Genomic DNA, 10,511 nt, shown 5'->3' on the forward strand with positions numbered 1-10,511 from the left:
ACAATTTTTTTTACTTTTTAGACACACATAACATAAATATATCTAAAAAGTAAAAAAATTTTAAAAAAAATCTTTTAAAAATTCACTAAATACCAAAAATATAAAAAAAAAATACAATAATTTAGTACATTTTTTGAATTTTTATGTATTAATTAATTTTTTAAAATATTTTTTCACATTTTTTTTACTTTTTAGATGCATCTAAGTAAGATGCATCTAAAAAAGTAAAAGATGTATCTAAAAAGTAAAAAAAATGTTTAAAATTTTAAAAATATTCACTAAAAACAAAAAAAAACACGAAAATCAAAAAAATTCAGTTTTTAAAAAACTTAATCCAAAAAACTCAAACCAAACACACTGATTAGATTTTTCAAGGGTAAAACCATCAATTTGATAAAATATAAACTAATTTGACAAAAATAAATGTCAAACAAATATTTTTGAATTTTTAAAAATTATTTCTACCCACTAAAAATAAAATTATGTAAAATTGATAAAACTTTTAGACATTTATTTATTTTTTTTACCAAATTAATTTTTATTATGTGTTTAGATATTGATCATGTAAAATTAATTTTTAAAAATTAATCATATAATTTTTATTAATTTTTATCAATTTTACATAATTTTATTATTGGTGGATAAAAATAATTTTTAAAAAATTGAAAATATTTTTTTGACATTTATTTTTGTCAAATTAGTTTATATTTTACTAAATTAACAATTTTGCCCTTGACATTAAATAATGGTATCTTTAATTGTCCTTATTTGGAACAAGATTCAAAATTTAAGATCAAATGTGTCATAATTGAAAAGTCAGGGATCAAAGTTACACGAGTCCTAAATCATAAAGACTGTTAGTGTAATTTTCCCTTTAAAATAAAAGACAAAATTACCATTTTGGGGCAATTTTCAAAATATTATTATACATTAATGAAAAAAATTATAATTATCAAATTTAAAAATTGATATACAAGTTCATTTTGTAAATTTACTTTCTAATCTTAATGATGTGTCAACAAAATGATTGGTTGATAATTATAGAATAAATTATTTAGGTATTTTGAATAGAATGTCACATCAATAAATTTAGAAAATAAGTCTAATTTTGAGAGTTCAGGTTTTTTTTTTTGGTCTCTCTCCTTGCCTCCTGATGGAAATGCATCTTAAGATGATATAACAGTTCAAATCTGACTAATTTTGAGGCATTTTTTTTCTTTCTTTCCCATTACCATTTGTGTGTAATTCTCCATATAATAAATTGTTATATAAAAGATGTTAAGTTATATATTTTATTTTTTAAATAGCTATGTAAGTGCATAGCATTGCTAAATTGTCTTAAGTCTACCATGAGTGTTTCTAATAGAATGATTAAATTTGTGTGTTAAAGAGTACATTAATTGACAAAGATAATAAAGGTATAATTTAATTTCGCGTCTCTAGAATTAATAACAATAATTTTAACAAATCCATTGAAAACAAAAAAAAAGAAAAATAATTTGTTAAATCGCGATAATGATTGATGGTCATTAATATTTAGAGAGCACATTGAAAACATCCAGTACAGGCTTTAAGAACATATTTAGGCCTGATGTCAAATTGTTAAGGAATGAAATTAGTTTTTGTACGGGGAAGAAATAAACATTCTCGTATAATTCTGTTGATCAAGTTCGCGTTTTTCCGTATGATGTCGCTTTACTTCCTGAAAACACAAACGTGAACTAGCTGGCGGGTGTGTACCGGATACATCTCCGATGCCTAAGTCAGAAAAATAGACCAATAGACAAAAGCTCTGCGTATTCGGGAATCAAAGTTGTGTTACCTCTCCATAGATAATGTTGTGAGCTTTTATAGGTTCCGCGTGGCACAATCCTAGTAGGACTTTTACTCCTACATATAGAGTCCTTCTAGGAGTCATACTCCTGAAAGATAATGCTTATCTTTCAACACCTCCCTCACTGCTCAAACCAAGTAAGATGGTTTTACCATGGTTGAATTTCAATATGACCGAGGTAAGCATGGCCATGCTAAGCCGCAGAGTAGACCAAACTATGCCTAGTTTGGTTCTTCTTTTCACTGCTCTTACCTCGGTTTTCCCTGTACAAACCATGGTGTGCTTAGATCGAGCTAACTAATAGCAAGGTTCTGACCGAGCTAACAATAATACACCATAACCAGGCTAACTCTGAGCGTGGCGACCGAGCTAACTGCAAAGCTCTCTTGGATCGGACTATCTTGAAGGCCATCTTGGACCGGGCTAACTTCAAGGCCTTTGTACTCAGCCCTTCTTACCGTGGCCCACAACGGCCTACTACTCAGTTCGGCCCAATTTAGATATAAATTTCTCTCTCAATTGTCCCTTAATTCCATCTGCGCAGCATGATAGGGATTACCCGTTTACTAGCCGAGCTAAAAAATCTTTTAGTATTCCAACCGAGCTAAAAACTCTTATTATTCCAACTGGACTAAATTCTTTAGTATTCCAACCGGGCTAGGTTAACACCGGGCTACTTAAATGTGCCCGGTCAAAACGTATCTTCAATCGCAGCAACTGAATCATTTCTTATCTCAAGGACACGTGGCACACTCTGATTGGCCCAATACAGCTGTCACGCCGTCTTCGTATCTCGCAAAATTTGAACAGTCCCGCTCTTTTTTGTCCTTTGTTCTACTCAAAACAAAACCCTTTTGTTTTTGGATCTTTCACTTCACTTGCACTATTCATCTTTTTCTCTCTGAGTCTTCATTTCTCCCAAACACAGTGCTTGCATAAACTCGTGTTCTTGCTGAGATTGCTTTCATCTCCAGTCCCTTTACCTTGAACTGGTATGTAACTCACAACTGTTTCCTTTCCGTTGATTTCGTTCTTGTTTTGTACAGCATAGCATGTGTATTTGTAAGTTTTTTAAAGCACATTCCATTTTTGCATCCCTTTCTCTGAAAAACTTGCGTAATAGAACCATCGCACTTAAGAACAACCTGTAGAACGATGTATTTGATCCAAAATCCTACTCCAACCGCGAACCTGGCCATAAACAACCGAACTAAAACTTAACACTATTCTTGTAATTTCAACGAGTCTTAGTACGGTCTACTTTAACTTAGCCGAGCTAGGGAACCAAACTAGGTTTTGTGCAACACTGTTGTAGAAAGTCTCAACCCCCGACCAAGCTACAACTTGGGGGCTGAGCCAGCTCTCTTAGCCAAGACCGGACTAAGACTGCTGCCCCAAGTGCTTCAACCGAGCTAAAATCCCTTGCTCAAACCGGGCTAAGAAGGGGTAGTATCCCCACCTAGCCGAGCTAGGACTTCATTTATCTTGCCTTTGTTTCTTTTAACGCGGTCCATCGATCTGTGCTTAACACCTTTCTCTTTTCACTTTGCAGGCTTAGGTTGTCAGGCACTCCTTTGAACGCTCGACCGAGCTACTCAGCGTCATTTCACGACCGAGTTAGTACATAGCTAATTTATACATAAGTTAAAACTTCATGGGTAAATATAGGTTTTTGGTAAACACACCAGGTGGTATGGCTGAGTTCCAAAGGAACTACCATATCCCTGATGATGTCTATCTGACTCTAGCCGAGCTAGATACCACCCCTTGGGGAAACCGGGGTTTTGTTCCTTTCACCCTTCTTTCGATTGTAGAAACCGGCCTAAGATTCCCCGTACAACCCCTTCTTTGTGAATTTCTCAGACAAACCAACCTTTGCCCTACCCAACTTTCCACTAATTCTTACTGCATAATAAATGGCATAGCCGAGCTAAACCGCCAGGCTGGCCTTAATCTCGATCTAGCCGAGCTCTTCCATCAATACTCCATAAGATCGGCCGAAGATGGCTGGGTATACTACTTAAGAATAAGACGCCGACGTGAAAAGATAATAAAAAATACCCCGGATAAAGATGTGAATGACGATGATTTCTTCTGGGTATCTGGAAATTTTGAAGATCAACAAGCCCAGATCCCGGGTGACAGAATAAATTGGAACAAGGATGTAGCCGGTAGGATTACCTTGGTCCGAATCCATGCTTTTTCGTACTTCGGTTTTCTTTATCCTGAACCGTATTAACTGTTACCCTTCTTCATGCAAATTTGAACTTTCTCAAGTCCCAGTACAACTATCCCAACTTGAATACACTGCGCGCCGCACTACGATATCCCGAACGGAGCTGGGCTAAGTTACTTAATTTTGAACCGACATACCGATATAGTAGCAAACGAAAGACCAGGGTAACCGACTTCTTATTAGAAGCCTCTCCTGAACCGGACCCAAACTTGCCCCAAATCAGATTGATCCCTTTAACCGCTGAGCAAGAGATGACCAAAAAACGAGCTGTGAGGGCCCTTTTGACCGAAACAAACCAAGCTGAGGCACTACCAGCAAGCCTACCCCAAGAGACCGTGGTAGCTCTGCCAACCCACCAACCTTCGTCATCCTGTCCAAACAAGCGTGCTCGGACTTCCATAACCGAGCAACGCCTTGTTGACGAAGACGAAACCGTGGTTCCACAAACCACTCTGCCAAGCCCCCCACCTGAGCGCTCAGGCCGAGCTACCTCCTCAAAGTGGGTACCCAAGACCATGTTTCAAAACCGTGCTATCTGTGATTCTGATTCAGTGGTCGCAGAGAAAGATCACCTTATGGCATTCAACCTTGCCAAAGGTGTCTGTCTTCCGGCCAACATGAAGCACCATGATCACCTGACCGAGCTAAAGGCTATTCGCTCGTCCACAAAATCCATGTTGCTGGTAGTAGTCGGTCCACTTACCTGTCTAATTTTTTCCAACTTTCTTCTCAGTTTAAAATTTTTTTATTATCCTCTTGCAGGCCATACAAAAAAATCACATCGCTCACAAGCGTGTATTGGAACTTCGTAAAACGACAAGGCAAGCAATGGCCGAAGTAACCGAAAAAATTGCCGAACTAGAAGAGGCCAGGAAGCAGCTGGCCGAGCTACGAACCAAGAATAGTCGTCTTTTCGGTCTTGTTAGCTCGGCTGAGGCGGAAAAACAAAAGGCTGCAGCCGTGATAAAAGATAAATATTTGTGCGAGCTAGCCAAGCTTGAAGGGAAAAAGAATGCCGAGATAACCAAGCTTGAGAAGAAGCTAGAAGATGCGGAAGATCGTGGCTTTAAAGAAGGTGAAGCCCTGTACATCAAGCAGTGTGAAGCTGCAAAGGATCTCTTCTTTAAATGCGGGTGGAGGGGTGCTGTGGTACAGCTCGGACATAGGCCTGAGACCGAGGTCTTTAATCCTCCTCAATACTTCTTACCGAGCTCACTTGCGGAGTATGCTGCCACTACTCAGCAACAATTTCTCGAAGCTTTAGATGATGAAGAAGAAACCGTGCCCATCGGTACCCCGGTTGTCAATGATCCCGTCGATCAGTCAGCTCGGGCGGAGCCAACGGTGGAAGACTTGACTAACGAGTAACCTACTGAAATCGTGCCTCTGACTGAAACCGTGCTCTTGACTGAAACCAGGCTCCGAGTTGAACTAGATGCTGATCTTGACGACCTATTTGCTTAACTTTGTATTTTTCTTCTTTTTTGTTATTTTAAAAAGAAGTTGTAACCGGGCTGAGGCCCCTCCTTTTGTACTTGATTTGCATGATCAATAAAATTTCTTTTGTTCCAACTGTTATTTCGGTTTACTTCTATGCATATACTTTACTTTCCAATTGTAGTCTGAATGAAGTAGGACATTCTTTGGCCGAGATACTTTATCCTAGTCGTAGCTTTCCAATCTATCAAGCCATAGTTGCCAACCTCTTCAGCCTAGATTCTTATCTCGGCTGAAGAACAATAACTGTTGATTTTTCCAACTAACCACTCTTCAGCCTAGATCCTTATCTCGATTGAAGAGTACAAAGTGTTGATTTTTCCAGTCAACCACTCTTCAGCCTGAATCCTTATCTCGGTTGAAGAGTACAAAGTGTTGGTTTTTCCAGTCAACCACTCTTCAGCCTGAATCCTTATCTCGGTTGAAGAGGACTACGTGTTGGTTTTTCTAGCCAACCACTCTTCAGCCTGAATCCTTATCTCGGCTAAAGAGGACTAAGTGTTGGTTTTTCTAGCCAACCACTCTTCAGCCTGAATCCTTATCTCTGCTGAAGAGGACTATGTGTTTTTTCCAGCCTCTAAGTTTGGTTATTCCTGCCAACCTAGAGTAAAGTGTTTGGTTATTTTGACCAAACGTCCTGCAGCCTGGATCCTTATCCTGGGCTTAGGAGGGGTGTTGGTTATTCCAGCTAACCTCTAAGTTGGTTTTTCCAGCCAACCAAGAGTAAAGTGTTTGGTTTTTTCAACCAAACATCCTGCAGCCTAGATCCTTATCCTGAGCTTAGGAGGGGTGTTGGTTATTTCAGCCAACCTCTAAGTTGGTTTTTTCATCCAACCAAGAGTAAAGTGTTTGGTTTTTCCAGCCAAATGTCCTGCAGCCTGGATCCTTATCCTAGGCTTAGGAGGAGTGTTGGTTATTCCAGTCAACCTCTAAGTTGGTTTTTTCAGCCAACCAAGAGTAAAGTGTTTGATTTTTCCAGCCAAACGTCCTGCAGCCTGGATCCTTATCCTAGGCTTTGGAGAGTTGTTGGTTATTCCAGCCAACCTCTAAGTTGGTTTTTCCATCCAACCAAGAGTAAAGTGTTTGGTTTTTCCAGCCAAACGTCCTGCAGCCTGGATCCTTATCCTGGGCTTAGGAGGGGTGTTGGTTTTTCCAGCCAACCTCTTCAGCACTGATCCTGATCTTAGCTAAAGAGTATGCAAAGTTGGTTATTCCGGCCAACTATGCTTACAGTGCTCCTGACTCACTAAAACAATCTTTTACGGAAGGAAACAACTATACTGAAAAGAAGCTACTTGTTTTATTGAGAAAGAAAAAGAAAAATTACAAATACTAAGGAGAGAATGCTAGAAATAAAATAATTTGAGATTGGCAGTGTTCCATGGCCTGAGAATGGCTTTGATGTCCTCATCTTTCAAGTGGTATGCCCCTTTTCTTGCTAATCCGACCACTTTGTAAGGTCCTTCCCAATTGGGCCCCAACTTGCCGTCTCCAGGTACCATGGTGTTTCCTATTACTTTGCGCAGTACCTAATCTCCAATCTTGAATTGCCTTGGGTGCACTGTCTTGTTATACTTTCTGGATAACTCTTGCTGGTATGAAGCGATGTGAACCAGTGCTCTTTCTCTTCTTTCTTCTGCATGGTTGAGTTCTAATGCTATGACCTCTTTATTTAAGTCTGGATCAAAATTTTCACTTCTAATTGTGGGGAGGCCCACTTCCAGTGGGATTACTGCTTTTATGCCATAGGCCAAGGAAAAGGGTGTTTCTCCGGTTGATCGTCGAGGTATGGTGCGATAAGCCTATAAAACATGAGGAAGTTCTTCGGCCCACTTGCCTTTTGCTTTCTCTAACCTTTTATTCAATCCATCTAAGACAACTTTGTTTGATGCTTCTGTTTGGCCATTAGCTTGGGGGTATGCCGGTGTAGAATTGTAGAACTCTATTTTGTATTCTTTACAAAAGCTTCTAAAAATTTTACCGTCGAACTGGGTGCCATTGTCTGATATTAGAGCTTTTGGTATGCCGAACCGAGTAATGATATTCTGCCAGATGAACTTCTTCACATCTTTCTCTTTTATTGACGCTAGTGCTTCTGCCTCCACCCACTTTGTGAAGTAGTCCGTTGCTGCTAGAAAGAATTTCCTATTGCCGGGTGCTATTGAGAGTGGTCCTACTATGTCCAAGCCCCACATTGCGAAGGGCCATGGGCTAGTTAATGGTAGGAGTTCTCTGGCTGGCTGATGTATTTGGTGCGCAAACTTCTGACATTTCTCGCACCTCTTTACATACTTCTCTGAACCTACTTGCATGTACGGCCACCAATATCCTTGCGAAATGGCTCTGTAAGCTAATGATCTTCCGCCTTGGTGGCTTCTGCATACGCCTTCGTGTATCTCGAACAAGAACGCTTCAACTTTGCTGGGATGGACACACTCCAGATAAGGTCCTGTGAAGGATTTCTTGTATAAGGCCATTGATGGAGAGAGCCAAAATCGCTGCGACTTTGCTCTTATTTTGTTGGCCTCTTTTTTCTCTTCCGGTAGGACGCCGTCTTTTAAGAATGCTATGTTGGGGTCCATCCATGAAGGGCCAAGTTCGGCGCAACATAATTCTTCTACTTCGGGTTCTTCAATGCTTGGTCTTAGTAAGTAGTCAATCAGTAACGGATGTAGGACGGATGTATCTGCCATTGAAGCAAAGCTTGCTAGTTCATCTGCTCTACTATTCTCTTCCCTACCAATCTGTTCTATCCGCACTACTTCAAATTTCTTGATCTCTTTTCTGACTAATTCTTGGTACTTAGTCATCCTGTCGTCTTTTGCCTCGTAATCAGCTGAAATTTGGTTTACCACTAGCTGTGAGTCATTGTAAACCATTAGCTCGGTGGCATTCATGTAGGATGCTGATTTCAGTCCTGCTAAAAGTGCTTCATATTCTGCCTCGTTATTTGATGCTGGGAAGCCAAGGTTGACTGCTTGTTCCACTACTAGGCCATCTGGTGAGATGAGGACTATGTCGAGTCCTGCTCGGTGTCTGTTGGATGCTCCATCTACAAAGAGCTTCCACATCTCTCCTACGAATAACTTCCAGCAGGTAGAGGGATCGGATGATGCCTTGGGGTCCTGAGTGTTGCTGGTGTTTTCTTCAAAGTCCATGCTCGTTGTTTGTCCATCATTATTTGATTGTACCAAGTCTTCATTTGCTGGTGAGTCTTTGCTTGGTGTAGCATGGTTTGTTTCTTTTTCCCTTACTTTACTCTGGTCCGCCTCAGGGTCTGACTGGGTATCCTGCACCAGGGGTTGCGCTATTCTGGCGTCAACTTCTAACCCTAGTTCAGTTGTATCGGTCAGGTCGACTAGACAGATATGATGACTTCTTGGGGTGAATTCTGCGACAAAGTCTGCCAAGGCTTGGGCTTTTATCGCGGTTCTGAGTTGGAACTTGATGTCAAATTGTCCCAACTCCACCGCCCACTTCAAGATTCGCCTAGAAAAGTTTGCCCTCTCAAACAGAGCTTTTAATGGGAAAGCTATGAGGACGATTATGGTGTGGGCGTGAAAGTAGTGCGGCAACTTCCTTGATGCCATCATCAAGGCTAAGGCCAATTTTTTCAATGGTAAGTACCTGGTTTCCGTGCCCAGTAATGTGTTGCTGACATAAAAGATGGGTAGATGTTAGATTCCTTCCGCTCGGACCAACACTGCGCTAATTGCGTGTTGTGAGACTGCCAGGTACAAAAATAGTTCTTCTCCAAGTATTGGGGTCACTAGCAGTGGTGGAGAAGACATGTATTCTTTCAAACTTTCAAGGGCACGGTCGCATTCTTCATCCCACTGAAACTTGGCCTCCAATGCTTAGAATAATGATCGACATCTGTCTGACGACCGACTTATGAACCGATTCAGCGCGGCTGCCATACCGGTGAGATGCTGTACTTCTTTTGCTGAGTTGGGCCTCTCTAGATCCTAAATTGCTTTGATCTGAGAAGGGTCTGCCTCTATGCCACGGTTGGTTACCAGGAAGCCTAGGAATTTTCCAGATCCTACACCGAACGCACACTTAGATGCATTAAGGTGTAACTTGTGTTTCTTTAGGATCTGAAACATCTCACCTAGGTCCTTGACATGGTCACTCTTGTCTTTGCTCTTGACTACCATGTCGTCGATGTAAGCCTCCATTGTTTTGCCTAACAACGGTTCAAACATCTTAGTGACCATCCGTTAGAATGTTGCCCCTGCATTCTTCAGGCCAAAGGGCATGACCTTGTAGCAATATAGTCCTCTTGGAGTCGTAAAAGATGTAACCTCCTGGTCTGGCTCGTACATGGCGATCTGATGGTACCCTCTGTACGCATCAAGAAAGCTAAGACGGTTGTGTCCTGCCGTCAGATCTACCAGTTGGTCTATCCGTGGTAGAGGAAAGCTGTCCTTTGGGCATGCCTTGTTGACTGTTTTGTAGTCCGCACAGACAAACCATTTTCCATTCTTTTTAGGTACTACTACTGTGTTGGAGATCCATCTAGGGTAGTGCACCTTTCTGATAGCTCCTGCTTCTAGCAGGTTTTCTACTTCTTCCGCCACTTTCTCGGCATGGTGGAGTGCCGATCTGCGAGTGCGCTGTGTAATTGGTCTGGCAGTTGGATGGACATTCAATTGGTGACAGATGAAGCTTGGGTCAATGCTAGGAATGTCATATGGCGTCCAGGCAAACACTTCGATGTTAGAGGTCAAGAATTCCACGACCTCTATTCTCTCAGTGCTGGACATAGATGAGCCAAGCAAAAAGAGCTTATCTGGGTTCTTTTCATCTATTCTCACCTGTACCAAGTCTTCCACTGCCTTCTGTTCAGCGGCTTTGCCGACATCCGCAAATAATTCATTATTTTCGGGCTTTTCCACCATTTTGACAAACCCCTTGGCAGCTCGGCTGCCATTTGCTATG

The sequence above is a fragment of the Camellia sinensis genome, chromosome 4 (genome assembly GCF_055761805.1).
Source record: "Camellia sinensis isolate YWXY chromosome 4, ASM5576180v1, whole genome shotgun sequence".
Taxonomy (NCBI): Eukaryota; Viridiplantae; Streptophyta; class Magnoliopsida; order Ericales; family Theaceae; genus Camellia; species Camellia sinensis.